Below are 12467 nucleotides of genomic sequence, written 5' to 3' on the forward strand. Positions count from 1 at the left end.
GCACTAGCTTATATCCCATGAACGGGCTATCTAGCTATCTACAATTGAGTCTATTTTTGATATTGTATGTGATTGGCATCATGCAACTTGAGGTCCCATAAGTTATATTTTCAATAAGTACTAGCTGATATCTCAAAAAACGGGTGATAGTTTATTGAGCCCATTTTTGTATATGTGATTGCCACGTGTAACGGGCTATTTTCAATTGAGTCCATTTCTGATACTGTATGTGATTGGCATCTTGTGGGCGATAGTTGATTAAGTCCATTTTGTATATGTGATTGCCACGTGTAACAATTTAGTCCATTTCTGATACTGTATGTGACTGGCATCTTGCTACTTGATCTGACGCTTTGCAATTTATTTATGTTTTTCTATTTTGATATTTTTCATTTGTGTGTGTATGGGGATACAAGGAGAGTTTAGCTATACCTACTGATGAGCGGGGACATCATTTGAACCCTTACGGTGAACTAAATACTCGGCTTTTAGGTGGGTTATTATCTACTACTAGGGTGACCTAGGGCAATTTTGGATCGTGGTTATACATCCCTCCCTATTTAGGATTATTGAAGTATTTAGGATTATTGAAGTATATCAAAATATATATTTGCTTTTGTGTGTAAACTCTGTTCCATAGGTACTATTGAGTATCTTTTTTATAAAAGAAATTATTAAAGGTATTTTTTAAGGGTCTTCTTTTGGTTTTTGTTGCTTAGTTTTGTACCCTGGTTTTCCAACTTTTGTTGGTCTTTGTGGTTTGTTTCCCACGTTCTTTCCGTCTCAGGTTGCATAGACCACATTCTCGACACCATCTCTCGATTGCTTTCCTCATGCCAGCCCAGTAGAATCGCTCACGTAGCAGGGTTTCCAACTTCTTCCACCCGAAGTGTCCTGCTCCATCATGGTACGCTTCTAAGACCAAGCCTTGGGACTACCACCTGCCAGACCAGTTTGTGTGTCCGGGGTTTGATGCTTCTGCGACACAGCTTTTCCTCGTAGATGAACAGCTTGCCCTTCACCTTCCACAACTGTTGGGTCTCCTGTGGAGCATCTGGATCAGGGTGCGAGTCAGCTTGTGTCAGCAACTCCTTTACTAGGTGGACAGCTGGGTCAATATCCTGCGCTTCTGCCCATCCATGGTGGGGCAATGGGTTAAACGTGGCCTCTCTGTTGGCGGAGCACTTGTCCCTCACACAGTGGGAGCACTGGGTCACCCCGTGACGATGGAAAGCGGGTACCTCTATCTCCTCCAGCTCTTCCGGGTCTTCTCCCCCATCTGGCAAGTTGAGCATCCTGGACACCGCATCAGCATTAGTGTTTTTATGCTTCGCCCGATACTTGATGGTAAACTCGTAGTTAGACAGTCGAGCCATCCACCGTTGTTCTAGGGCACCAAGCTTCGCAGTCTCCAGGTGTGTCAGCGGGTTGTTATCCGTGAAGACTGTAAATCTGGAGGAGGCAAGGTAATGTTTGAAGCGCTCTGTTACAGCCCAGACTATGGCTAAAAACTACAACTTAAAGGAACTATAGTTGTCGGGATTCCTTTCCGTGGGCCGGAGCTTCCTGCTGGCATAGGCAATCACTCTCTCTCTGCCCTGCTGTACGTGGAACAGCGCCGCTCCCAATCCCACGTTGTTGCCATCCGTATAGAGTGTAAAGGGTTGGCCACAGCTGGGGAAGGCCAGGACTTTGTCTCCAGTAAAAGCCACTTTCAGTCGAGTGAAGGATTCTTCTTCTGTTTTACTCAACTTGAACGGAGGATTCGGGTACTTGGCCTTCTTGGACTGGCCCACTAAGAGGTCCTGCATGGATGCCGCTATCTTGGTGAAACAATGATGAATCTCCTGTAGTAGCCTACCAGCCCGAGGAGCTGCCACGCTTCCTTGATAGTGGAGGGTCTTGGCCAGTCCTTGATCACTTTGACTTTTGCGTGTCATCCTTGCGCAGGGGCCATGCTAATCTTCTCTGTATTGTTCCAATTTTAGTATATGTGCCGCCGAAGCAAGCACTAAAATATGGAATGCTTCACGAATTTGCGTGTCATCCTTGCGCAGGGGCCATGCTAATCTTCTCTGTATTGTTCCAATTTTAGTATATGTGCTGCCTGACTTTTTCAGGGTCTGGTGCTACACCTTCGGTGCTTACCACATGGCCTAGGTACTGCACCTTGGGCTTCAACAGGTGGCACTTGGTCGGCTTTACTTTCAGGCCATAACCAGATAGGGCTTCGAACACCTCGGCCAGGTGCTCCAGGTGGTCTTCATATGTCTTTGAGTAGACGATTACATCGTCTAGGTACAGCAGAACGGTTTCGAAGTTTTTGTGTCCCAGGCAACACTCTATTAACCGCTGGAAAGTTCCTGGGGCATTGCAGAGCCAGAATGGCATGCAGTTGAACTCGCAGAGGCCCATTGGTGTTGTAAACGCGGTCTTCTCTCTGTCCGCCTCTGCCACAGGAACCTGCCAATACCCACTGGTGAGATCCAAAGTGGAGAAATAATTAGCGGATCTTAGTGCAGCTAATGATTCCTCAATTCTGGGTAATGTGTAGGCGTCCTTATGTGTAATGCGGTTAATCTGCCTGTAATCAACACACATCCTCATTGTACCCTCTCTCTTTCTAAAGAGAACTAATGGAGCTGCCCAGGGGCTACAACTATCTCTTATCACCCCAGCCTCCTTTATCTCCCGTAACATTCCTTTGGCACATTGATAGTGAGCTGGGGGTACAGGCCGGAACCTCTCTTTAATGGGCGGATGATCTCCTGTGGGGATATGATGTTGGACCCCTTTTACCTGCCCAAAGTCTAGTGGGTGTTTGCTAAAGACTCGCTCATATTCTTGGACCACCTGGTACACCCCATGCTTTTGGTGCGAAGGGGTGGAGTCAGTGCCTACTTGTAGCTTCTGACACCAATCCTCCACCTGCCCCTTGGAGCCATTATCCTCCACCGGTTTGATGGAGGCAAGGGTTCCACTGCCTTTATTGCATTGTTACTGACAGTGAACAGCTTAGCAAGGGTGGCATACCAGGGTAAATGGACCTCTTTCTCCCCACAATTCAGGATGTGTATCGGTACTCTCCCTTGCGGACATCGACTACACCCCTGGCTGTCAAGATGCTGGGCCTACTGTCAAAGTACACGGGTTCTACCAGGGCCTGATAATCTTGACCCCTGAGATCTATTGCTGCCCTACACCATATTAACATTTCACTCCTAGGGGGCATTACAATGGGGAATGGATCACTCATCCTGACACTGCCGACTTCTCCACCAGACAGCTCTACCTGTTGTCTTTTCATCAGGGCTCTGATTTCCTTCTGCAGAACTCGCTGCTGACTGGAACTGGCAGTCTCTGCGACCTGTTGCAACAAAAGAATAATTTCCCCAAGACAATTCTCTATCACATTGGTGCCTATAGTTATCATAGGATGGCTTTCTCGGCGATCAATATCAACAATAATCATTCCTTGTGATGGCAATTCTACTCGGCCAACTTTTATGGTCACCTCTTTATACCCCACCTGAGGTAAGGGCTGACCATTGCTGGCATAGATGCTAAGATGTTCATCTGGACGGCGGGTAATGTCTGAGTCAGTCCAGTATCGTTTGTAAAGGATATTTGGCATCGTTGTCACCTGGGAACCCGTGTCCAGCAACGAGTTCAACGGGATGCCATCGAGCACGACAGGTAGGACAGGTCGTCCTCCCACGTACTTGTCTCGCCAGCTTTGTGGGCCTGGTCATCTTACTCCTGGGGGTTGGCCCTCTGCCCCAGGGGTTTCTCACTTTAAATCGCAGAATCTTGCAAAGTGCCCCGCCTTTTTACAGCGGCGGCAGATGGGTTGTCCGTCCTGGTCGTTGCGATCGCTGTTCCTCCCTCTGGTCGGTGGAATTCTCTCTGCCGTCGCCATGGGACATCATCTGGACAGGAAGCCAGCTGGATCTTTTCCTTTGGAGACACTTGCATGGCCTGCACGGTTTTGGTTAGTGTAGCCACACTTTTGGTCAGTTCCTGGACCTGAAGGTGTAGGTCTGCAGACGGGTCATTATCTAGGGTCTGTGCGTCAGCCTCCACAGGTGCTGGGGAAAAGGATGCCACCTCCTGGTGGTATGTGATAGCTGGGCGCCGGAGGGGTGCAGAGTCACTTGGGATTGATTCTCGCAGCACCCGGATGGCTCGGTCTTTAAATTGCGCAAAGTCCAGATCAGGGTTTTGAAGAGCCATAATGCGCATGCTGTGTCCGGTGAGCGTTAGACAGGAGCCCCTCAATAAACTGCTCAGTTAGCAATCTGTCCTCGTCTTGCACACTTTTGGGGTCTACCTGTTTAATGGCCCGCAGCGCCTCCTGCAGGTTTAGAGCATAGTACAGTACACTGTCCTGCACCCTTTGTTTGCACCCGTAGAACTTCATTTTAATCTCTGCTGCTGTGCGGGTGTCAAAGGTATCCTTTAACCGGGCCAGTATTTCCTTAACAGTGTCTTTGTCCCTGCCCGGCCAGGACTTCACCTCTCTCTGGGCTGCACCGATTAGCTGTCCTATAAGGATGCTGACTTTTTGCTCCTCAGACAGGGGGTACACTTGGAACAAACTGCACAGTCTCTCCTTAAAGTCGGTCAGGATGTGCGACTCCCCTGAGTACTGTGGCATCCATGCCGCCCCTGGTATGTATGCCATTGATAACGGCATTACAGTGGCGGCGGCCACGCCCAAGGCTGAATCCTCTCCCAGGTTGGGCATCTTCCTCCCCCCGATGTAGTGCAGGTGATGGCGCAGATAATGACCAGTCCACAGCTTAATGGCGGTTTCCTCTTATCTTTACTTGCGGCTGTTAAGCAGACCGGGGCACAGGTACTAGCTGGTAGTAGAGGTCCGGGCGGCCTGGAAGCAAGTTGGGAATTCACCTCACCAGGTGAAGTTGTAGGCCTTCTCTCTGCTCCCTTCCTTGTCTAGCCAGTCCTCCTGGGCCTCTTAATCTAAGCCTGCTCCTCTGAGCAGAGCTCCTACAGAGCTCCTGCTCCCACTACTTCTCCTCAGACTGTCCTCTCTGACTGGACTCTCCCAAGATGGTTCCCCTTTTTATACTCCTTCTGAAGTGCTCCCCTATGCTGCTTCCTCCACCCACACCCACTACTTGGTTCCCCCTTACTCTGTTCCCCCCCACTTCCAACCAGGGACAGGGCTCAGCATAAGCCAGTGCATCTTGCCCCGTCTGCTGGTCTGGAAGGGTGTAGTGTTGGAAGCAGGTGGGTGGGTCCCGGGCAGTACTCCCTCCTTACCTGAGAGTGGGATACCACACCTCTGGGTGAGATGCAGTGCCTCTGTGGCGACTGAACCCGCAGGGGCGCCACACATACACTAATGACAATGGGAATATTAATGCCCGCTTGTCAAGTTTTGTGGTGCAACATTGAGTTCCATCCTCTAGACTTGTTAGAGTTCGAAAAACATTTATGTCAGAAGAGTAGACAGGTGTAGTCCCAGTGATTTCTTTACAGGATTGGACCCCCTACTGATCTCACATTTATTACTTATCTGAAGAATATTCCTGGAAAATCACTTTAACTCTTAAAATCTCCTGTTTCCAGTGTGTGGTAAACTCTCCTTCAGTTTCTCTATTGCTCAAAAGTTTAATCAGTTGCAAATGTTTCAGCATTCCTTCCCTTCTTCTTGCATTGCTGAGATGAGCTTGCATGTGATGCCATGAGTTAAATGGTAAAAGCATTTGACATCATTTAATTGAAGTTTTATTCCACAGAGTATACGAGACCTGCGTGCCGGCATTCCTGAGAGAAGCTGTCCACATGAGGCCATGTGTTACTCTGACAAAAGGATGGCGCAATCCAAGTATCCATAAAACAGCAAAGCCATGAAGGATATTACTGGAATCCAGAATTAAAACATGTATCATCAATCCGATACAGTAACTTCAAGATTCACTTTAAAATCTTCACCTCCTCTTTACACATAGATGAAGATGTAAGGGGATGATTAGCGAGAGTCCGAACTTAAGGCATTTTGTCAAACTTACAACATTGACAAGGTTTTCTCTTTTAGCTTTTGATGGCTGCAGCGCTGTTGATGTGTCCTCTCCCCTGCAGCTTGTACACAACCGCAACGGCGGAGACACAGCACTGAATCCGGGGAGTTAACTAAGGTGAATTAGTGAAAACGCCTTTAAAGAGGACCTGTCACCTGGTCCCAAGTATCCAGTTTTTGCTTTTATTTTATTCTTGCTGCTCCCTAGTATTCTGTTTTTTGTAATCCGCCATACGGTACTTATGACTCTTATGGTCAGCGGGATCCTCTCTCTCTCCTGTAGAGTGTAAGCTGTTATGGTCAGCGGGATCCTCTCTCTCCTGTAGAGAGTAAGCTCTTATGGTCAGCAGGGTCCCTCTCTCTCTCTCTCCTGTAGAGTGTAAGCTCTCATGGTCAGCGGAACCCTCTCTCTCTTCTGTAGAGTGTAAGCTGTTATGGTCAGCAGGGTCCTCTCTCTCTTCTGTAGGGTGCAAGCTCTCATGGTCAGCCGGACCCTCTCTTTCTTCTGTAGAGTGTAAGCTCTTATGGTCAGCAGGGTCCTCTTTCTTTCCTGTAGAGTGTAAGCTCTTATGGTCAATGGGGTCCTCTTTCTCTTCTATAGAGTGTAAGCTCTTATCATCAGTGGGGTTATCTCTCTCTCTTCTGTAGAGTGTAAGCTATGATGGTCAGCAGGGTTCCTCTCTCTCTTCTGTAGAGTGTAAGCTCTTATGGTCAGCAGGGTTCCACTCTCTCTTCTGTAGAGTGTAAGCTCTTATGGTCAGCAGGGTCCTCTTTCTTTCCTGTAGAGTGTAAGCTCTTATGGTCAATGGGGTCCTCTTTCTCTTCTATAGAGTGTAAGTTCTTATCGTCAGTGGGGTTATCTCTCTCTTCTGTAGAGTGTAAGCTCTCATGGTCAGCAGGGTTCTTTCTCTCTCCTGTAGAGTGTAAGTTCTTATGGTCAGCATGGTCCTATCTTCGGTAGAGTGTAAACTCTTATGGTCAGCAGGATCCTCTCTCTCCTGTAGAGTGTAAGCTTTTATGGTCAGCAGGGTCCCTCTCTCTCTCCTGTAGAATGTAAGCTCTTATGGTCAGCAGGGTCGTCTCTCTCTCCTATACAGTGTAAGCTCTTATGGTCAGCAGGGTCCCTCTCTCTCTCTCCTGTTGAGTGTAAGCTCTTATGATCAGCGGGGTCTTCTCTCTCTTCTGTAGAGTATAAACTCATATGGTCAGCAGGGACCTCTCTCTCTTCTGTAGAGTGTAAGCTCTTATAGTCAGCAGGGTCCCTCTCTCCTGTAGAGTGTAAGCTCTTATGATCAGCGGGGTCTTCTCTCTCTACTGTAGAGTATAAGCTCTTATGGTCAGCAGGGTCCTCTCTCTCTTTTGTAGAGTGTAAGCTCTTATGGTCAGCGGGATCTTCTCTTTCTTCTGTAGAGTGTAAGCTCTTATGGTCAGCAGGGTTCCTCTCTCTTCTGTAGAGTGTAAGCTCTTATGGCCAGCAGGGTACTCTCTCTTCTGTAGAGTGTAAGCTCTCATGGTCAGCGGGACCCTCTCTCTTCTGTAGAGTGTAAGCTGTTATCGTCAGCAGGGTCCTCTCTCTCTTCTGTAGGGTGCAAGCTCTCATGGTCAGCGGGACCCTCTCTCTCTTCTGTAGAGTGTAAGCTCTTATGGTCAGCAGGGTCCTCTTTCTTTCCTGTAGAGTGTAAGCTCTTATGGTCAATGGGGTCCTCTTTCTCTTCTATAGAGTGTAAGTTCTTATCGTCAGTGGGGTTATCTCTCTCTTCTGTAGAGTGTAAGCTCTCATGGTCAGCAGGGTTCCTCTCTCTCTTCTGTAGTGTGTAAGCTCTTATGGTCAGCAGGGTTCCACTCTCTTCTGTAGAGTGTAAGCTCTTATGGTCAGCAGGGTTCCTCTCTCTCCTGTACAGTGTAAGCTCTTATGGTCAGCGGGATCCTCTCTCTCTTCTGTAGAGTGTAAGCTGTTATGGTCAGCAGGGTTCCTCTCTCTCTTCTGTAGAGTGTAAGCTCTTATGGTCAGCATGGTTCCTCTCTCTCTTCTGTAGAGTGTAAGCTCTCATGGTCAGCAGGGTTCCTCTCTCTCTTCTGTAGAGTGTAAACTGTTATGGTCAACAGGGTCCTCTCTCTTCTGTAGAGTGTAAGCTCTTATGGTCAGCAAGGTCTCTCTCTTCTGTAGAGTGTGAGCTCTTATGGTCAGCGGGGTCCTCTCTCTCTCCTGTAGAATGTAAGCTCTTATGGTCAGCAGGGTCGTCTCTCTCTCTCCTGTACAGTGTAAGCTCTTATGGTCAGCATGCTTCTCTCTCTTCCGTAGAGTGTAAGCTCTTATAGTCAGCAGGGTCCTCTTTCTCTCCTGTAGAGTGTAAGCTCTTATGGTCAGCAGGATCCTCTCTCTCCTGTAGAGTGTAAGCTCTTATGGTCAGCAGGGATCTCTCTCTCTCCTGTAGAATGTAAGCTCTTATGGTCAGCAGGGTCTTCTCTCTCTTCTGTAGAGTGTAAGGTCTTATGGTCAGCGGGGTCCTCTTTCTCTCCTGTAGAGTGTAAGATCTTATGGTCAGCAGGGACCTCGCTCTCTCTTGTAGAGTGTAAGCTCTTATGGTCAGCGGGGTCCTCTTTCTCTCCTGTAGAGTATAAGCTCTTATGGTCAGCGGGGTCCTCTCTCCTGTACAGTGTAAGCTCTTATGGTCAGCTGGGTCCTCTCTCTCTTCTGTAGAGTGTAAGCTCTTATGGTCAGCAGGGTCCTCTCTCTCTTCTGTGGAGTGTAAGCTCTTATGGTCAGCAGGGTCTTCTCTCTCTTCTGTAGAGTGTAAGGTCTTATGGTCAGCAGGGTCGTCCCTCTCTCTCCTGTAGAGTGTAAGCTCTTATGGTCAGCAGGGTCGTCTCTCTCTCCTGTAGAGTGTAAGCTCTTATGGTCAGCAGTGTCCTCTCTTCTGTAGAGTGTAATGTCTTATGGTCAGCGGCGTTCTCTCTTTCTCTCCTCTCTTCCACGTGTATTTTCTGAGCAATCACAAGCTTTCCGGTATTGATATTTATGCCAATTTATTCTTTTATTTTTTGGGGAAAGTTTGGCAAAGTTGGCAGATCTGAAGTTCAAAAGATCAGCTAACCTCTACTAATAAAGCATTAAAAATAAATGTGGAAAATCCCAGCATTGAATGGTTAAAATTCATGAAATCTTTTCTTTTCTTCAGGTTAAAATAAGATTGGCATAGTGTGGATACAGCTGTGTACAATCTATGCCAATCTGATGGGAACTTGAAATAATAAAGATTCCATGGATTTTTAACCACTCAGAGTTGGATTTTGCACATTTGTTTTGGTTTCTTCCTACAGATTGTAGTCCAGTGTACAGTTCATGCACTCTCATAAAAAATGCTGGAGTGTTGCTATCCCCATGAATCCACAGGACAGGCAAGCTGTATCCTACTATCTACTTTATCTTAATTTTACTGTGCTAATAGGGAAACGCTCATCTTTAAGACTACAAATCTGAATGGCATGCTCTCTGCAGAGCATGCAAAGCCCTCAGTCCAGGGGAGTAACGATCGCAGTCGCAGAAGGTGTGACCATGACTGCGCCCATGCAGGTAGGGGGATTGGCTGACGCCAGCGCCTATTTCAGCTGGATGTGCATTCATGCATCGGCATGCCCGTCACAAGTGACAGATGGCAGTGACATCATGCGCCACCCATGGCAAAGTCAGCTTCTGGCTGTGGAAGAGGACGCCGCACATTGTGGTAGCGGAGGAATTTAAGAAGAATCGTTTTGTTTTTTTAATGTGTTGTGAAAGAGCAGCAGAACGGACATTATAACAAGAAGGGTCCCGGGATGGGGGACATTATACAAGGAAGGGGCCGAGGATAGGAGTCATTATATCAGGATGGGAGTTATTATACCAGTAAGTTACCCAGGATGAAAGTCATTACATCAGGAAGAGGACCAGGACGGGGGTCATTATACCAGGATAGGATCATTATACAAGGATGGGGCCCAGAATGGAGGACATTACACCAGGAAGGGATCCAGGATGGGGGACATTATACTAGGATGGTGGTCACTAAACCAGGACATTGGGGGGACATTGTTATAGGATGGGGTATATTATACCAGGCAGGGGATTATGATGGGGGATACTATACCAGGAAAGAAGACATTATAACAAGAAGGGGCACAGGAAGGGGGACATTATACCAGGAAGGGGCCTATGATGAGGGACATTATTACAGGATGGGGGCCAAGACAGGGGACATTATTAGAAAAAGGGGCCAGGATGGAGGACATTATTACAGGAAGGTCCCTGGATCGGGACATCATCACATGCAGGGTAATCACATATATCATCATAGGATGTAGAATGCTACAAGGGCCCATACATCTGACCAATATGGAGATGGGGGCCCATGGAACTCTAGTTACGCCACTGTCTCGGTCATGTGGATTCTGAATATGGGTAGTGAGTTAGCTGTTACACACACCTATGAGGGACTAAGGCATAATTAGAGAATGGGTAATGCAATATTGTAATTAGGTATCTAGGCAGGATATATTACAATATGCAATAGCCTCTCCTAGACCTATAGTACCATGAGAGTTCAGGCAAGAGCCTCAATTAAAGGCTGTAAAATATCTATCAATTGTTCTACTGGGCATGACTGATGTCATGACTTTCTATGGCTTTTTGCACCTCTCTTTCTTCATGTGGTCAATATTTTTTCCCTGTGTCGTTTCTAGTTATTACACAATTTATGAACATCTATGGATGATTTCTTTGCCTTTGTGGATTGGATGGGTTCTTTCCGACATCCGGTGAGAATTTCATGTCAATGGCACCTTTCAAAATATATTTACTTAGAAAATTGGTGACATGTTCAAAACTAATCTCACCCGTTGTACCTACTATAATACTGCTCCTATGTACAAGAATATAACTACTATTATACTGCTCCTATGTACAAGAATATAACTACTATAATACTGCCCCCTATGTACAAGAATATAACTACTATAATACTGCCCCCTATGTACAAGAATATAACTACTATAATACTGCTCCTATGTACAAGAATATAACTACTATTATACTGCTCCTATGTACAAGAATATAACTACTATAATACTGCCCCTATGTACAAGAATATAACTACTATAATACTGCCCCTATGTACAACAATATATCTACTATAATACTGCTCCTATGTACAAGAATATAACTACTATAATACTGCTCCCTATGTACAAGAACATAACTACTATAATACTGTCCCTATGTACAAGAATATAACTACTATAATACTGCCAGTATGTACAAGACTATAACTACTATAATACTGCTCCCTATGTACAAGAATATAACTACTATAATACTGCTCCTATGTACAAGAATATAACTACTATAATACTGCTCCTATGTACAAGAATATAACTACTATTATACTGCTCCTATGTACAAGAATATAACTACTATAATAATGCCCCTATGTACAAGAATATAACTACTATAATACTGCCCCTATGTACAAGAATATAACTACAATAATACTGCCCCTATATACAAGAATATAACCACTATAATACTGCTCCTATATACAAGAATATACAGTGGCATGTAAAAGTTTGGGCACCCCTGGTCAAAGTTAGTGTTATTGTGAACAGTTAAGCAAGTTGAAGATGAAATTATCTCTAAAAGGCCTGAAGTTAAAGATAACAGATTTCCTTTGTATTTTAGGCAAAAAATTAAAAAATTTATATCTTTTACATTTTAAAAATGACGAAAAAGGAAAATGGACCAATGCAAAAGTTTGGGCATCCTGCATGGTTAGTACCTAGTAGCACCCCCTTTTGAAAGTATCACAGCTTGTAAAAGCTTTTTGTAGCAAGACAAGAGTCTTTCAATTCTTGTTTGAGGGATTTTCATCCATTCTTCCTTGGAAAATCCTTCCAGTTCTGTGAGATTCCTTGGTCATCTTGCATGCACTGCTATTTTGAGGTCTAGCCACAGATTTTCATTGATGTTCAGAAGAGGGGACTGTGAGGGCCATTGTAAAACCTTCAGCTTGCACCTTTTGAGGTAGCCTATTGTGGATTTTGATGTTTGTTTAGGATCATTAACCATTTGTAGAAGCCATCCTCTTTTCAACTTCAGCTTTTTTACAGATGGTGTTATGTTTGCATCAAGAATTTGTTGAAATTTCATTGAATCCATTGTTCCCTCTACAAGTGAAATGTCCCCTGCACCATTGGCTGCAACACAACCCCAAAGCATGACTGATCCACCCCCATGCTTAATAGTTGGCAAGATGTTATTTTCCTGAAATTTGGTGGCCTTTTTTCTCCACACATACCTTTGATCATTGTGGCCAAAGACTTCTATTTTAACCTTTCGGTGACAGAACTTGTTTCCAAAATGTATCAGGCTTGTTTAGATGTTCTTTTG

General features: G+C 45.7%; 2 non-coding genes across 2 annotated transcripts; both read right to left on the reverse strand.

The window, feature by feature from the left end:
• Window positions 1-1905: 1905 nt before the first annotated feature.
• LOC141174813 (U6 spliceosomal RNA) lies at window positions 1906-2012 on the reverse strand. The gene has a single exon (XR_012252988.1). It is a non-coding gene; the product is annotated as a U6 spliceosomal RNA (small nuclear RNA).
• LOC141174802 (U6 spliceosomal RNA) lies at window positions 2013-2112 on the reverse strand. The gene has a single exon (XR_012252987.1). It is a non-coding gene; the product is annotated as a U6 spliceosomal RNA (small nuclear RNA).
• Between the last annotated feature and the right edge of the window lie 10355 nt (window positions 2113-12467).

This window comes from Phyllobates terribilis, unplaced genomic scaffold, assembly GCF_046119375.1.
Source record: "Phyllobates terribilis strain yellow unplaced genomic scaffold, ASM4611937v1 Scaffold_1__5_contigs__length_1240528914, whole genome shotgun sequence".
NCBI lineage: Eukaryota > Metazoa > Chordata > Amphibia > Anura > Dendrobatidae > Phyllobates > Phyllobates terribilis.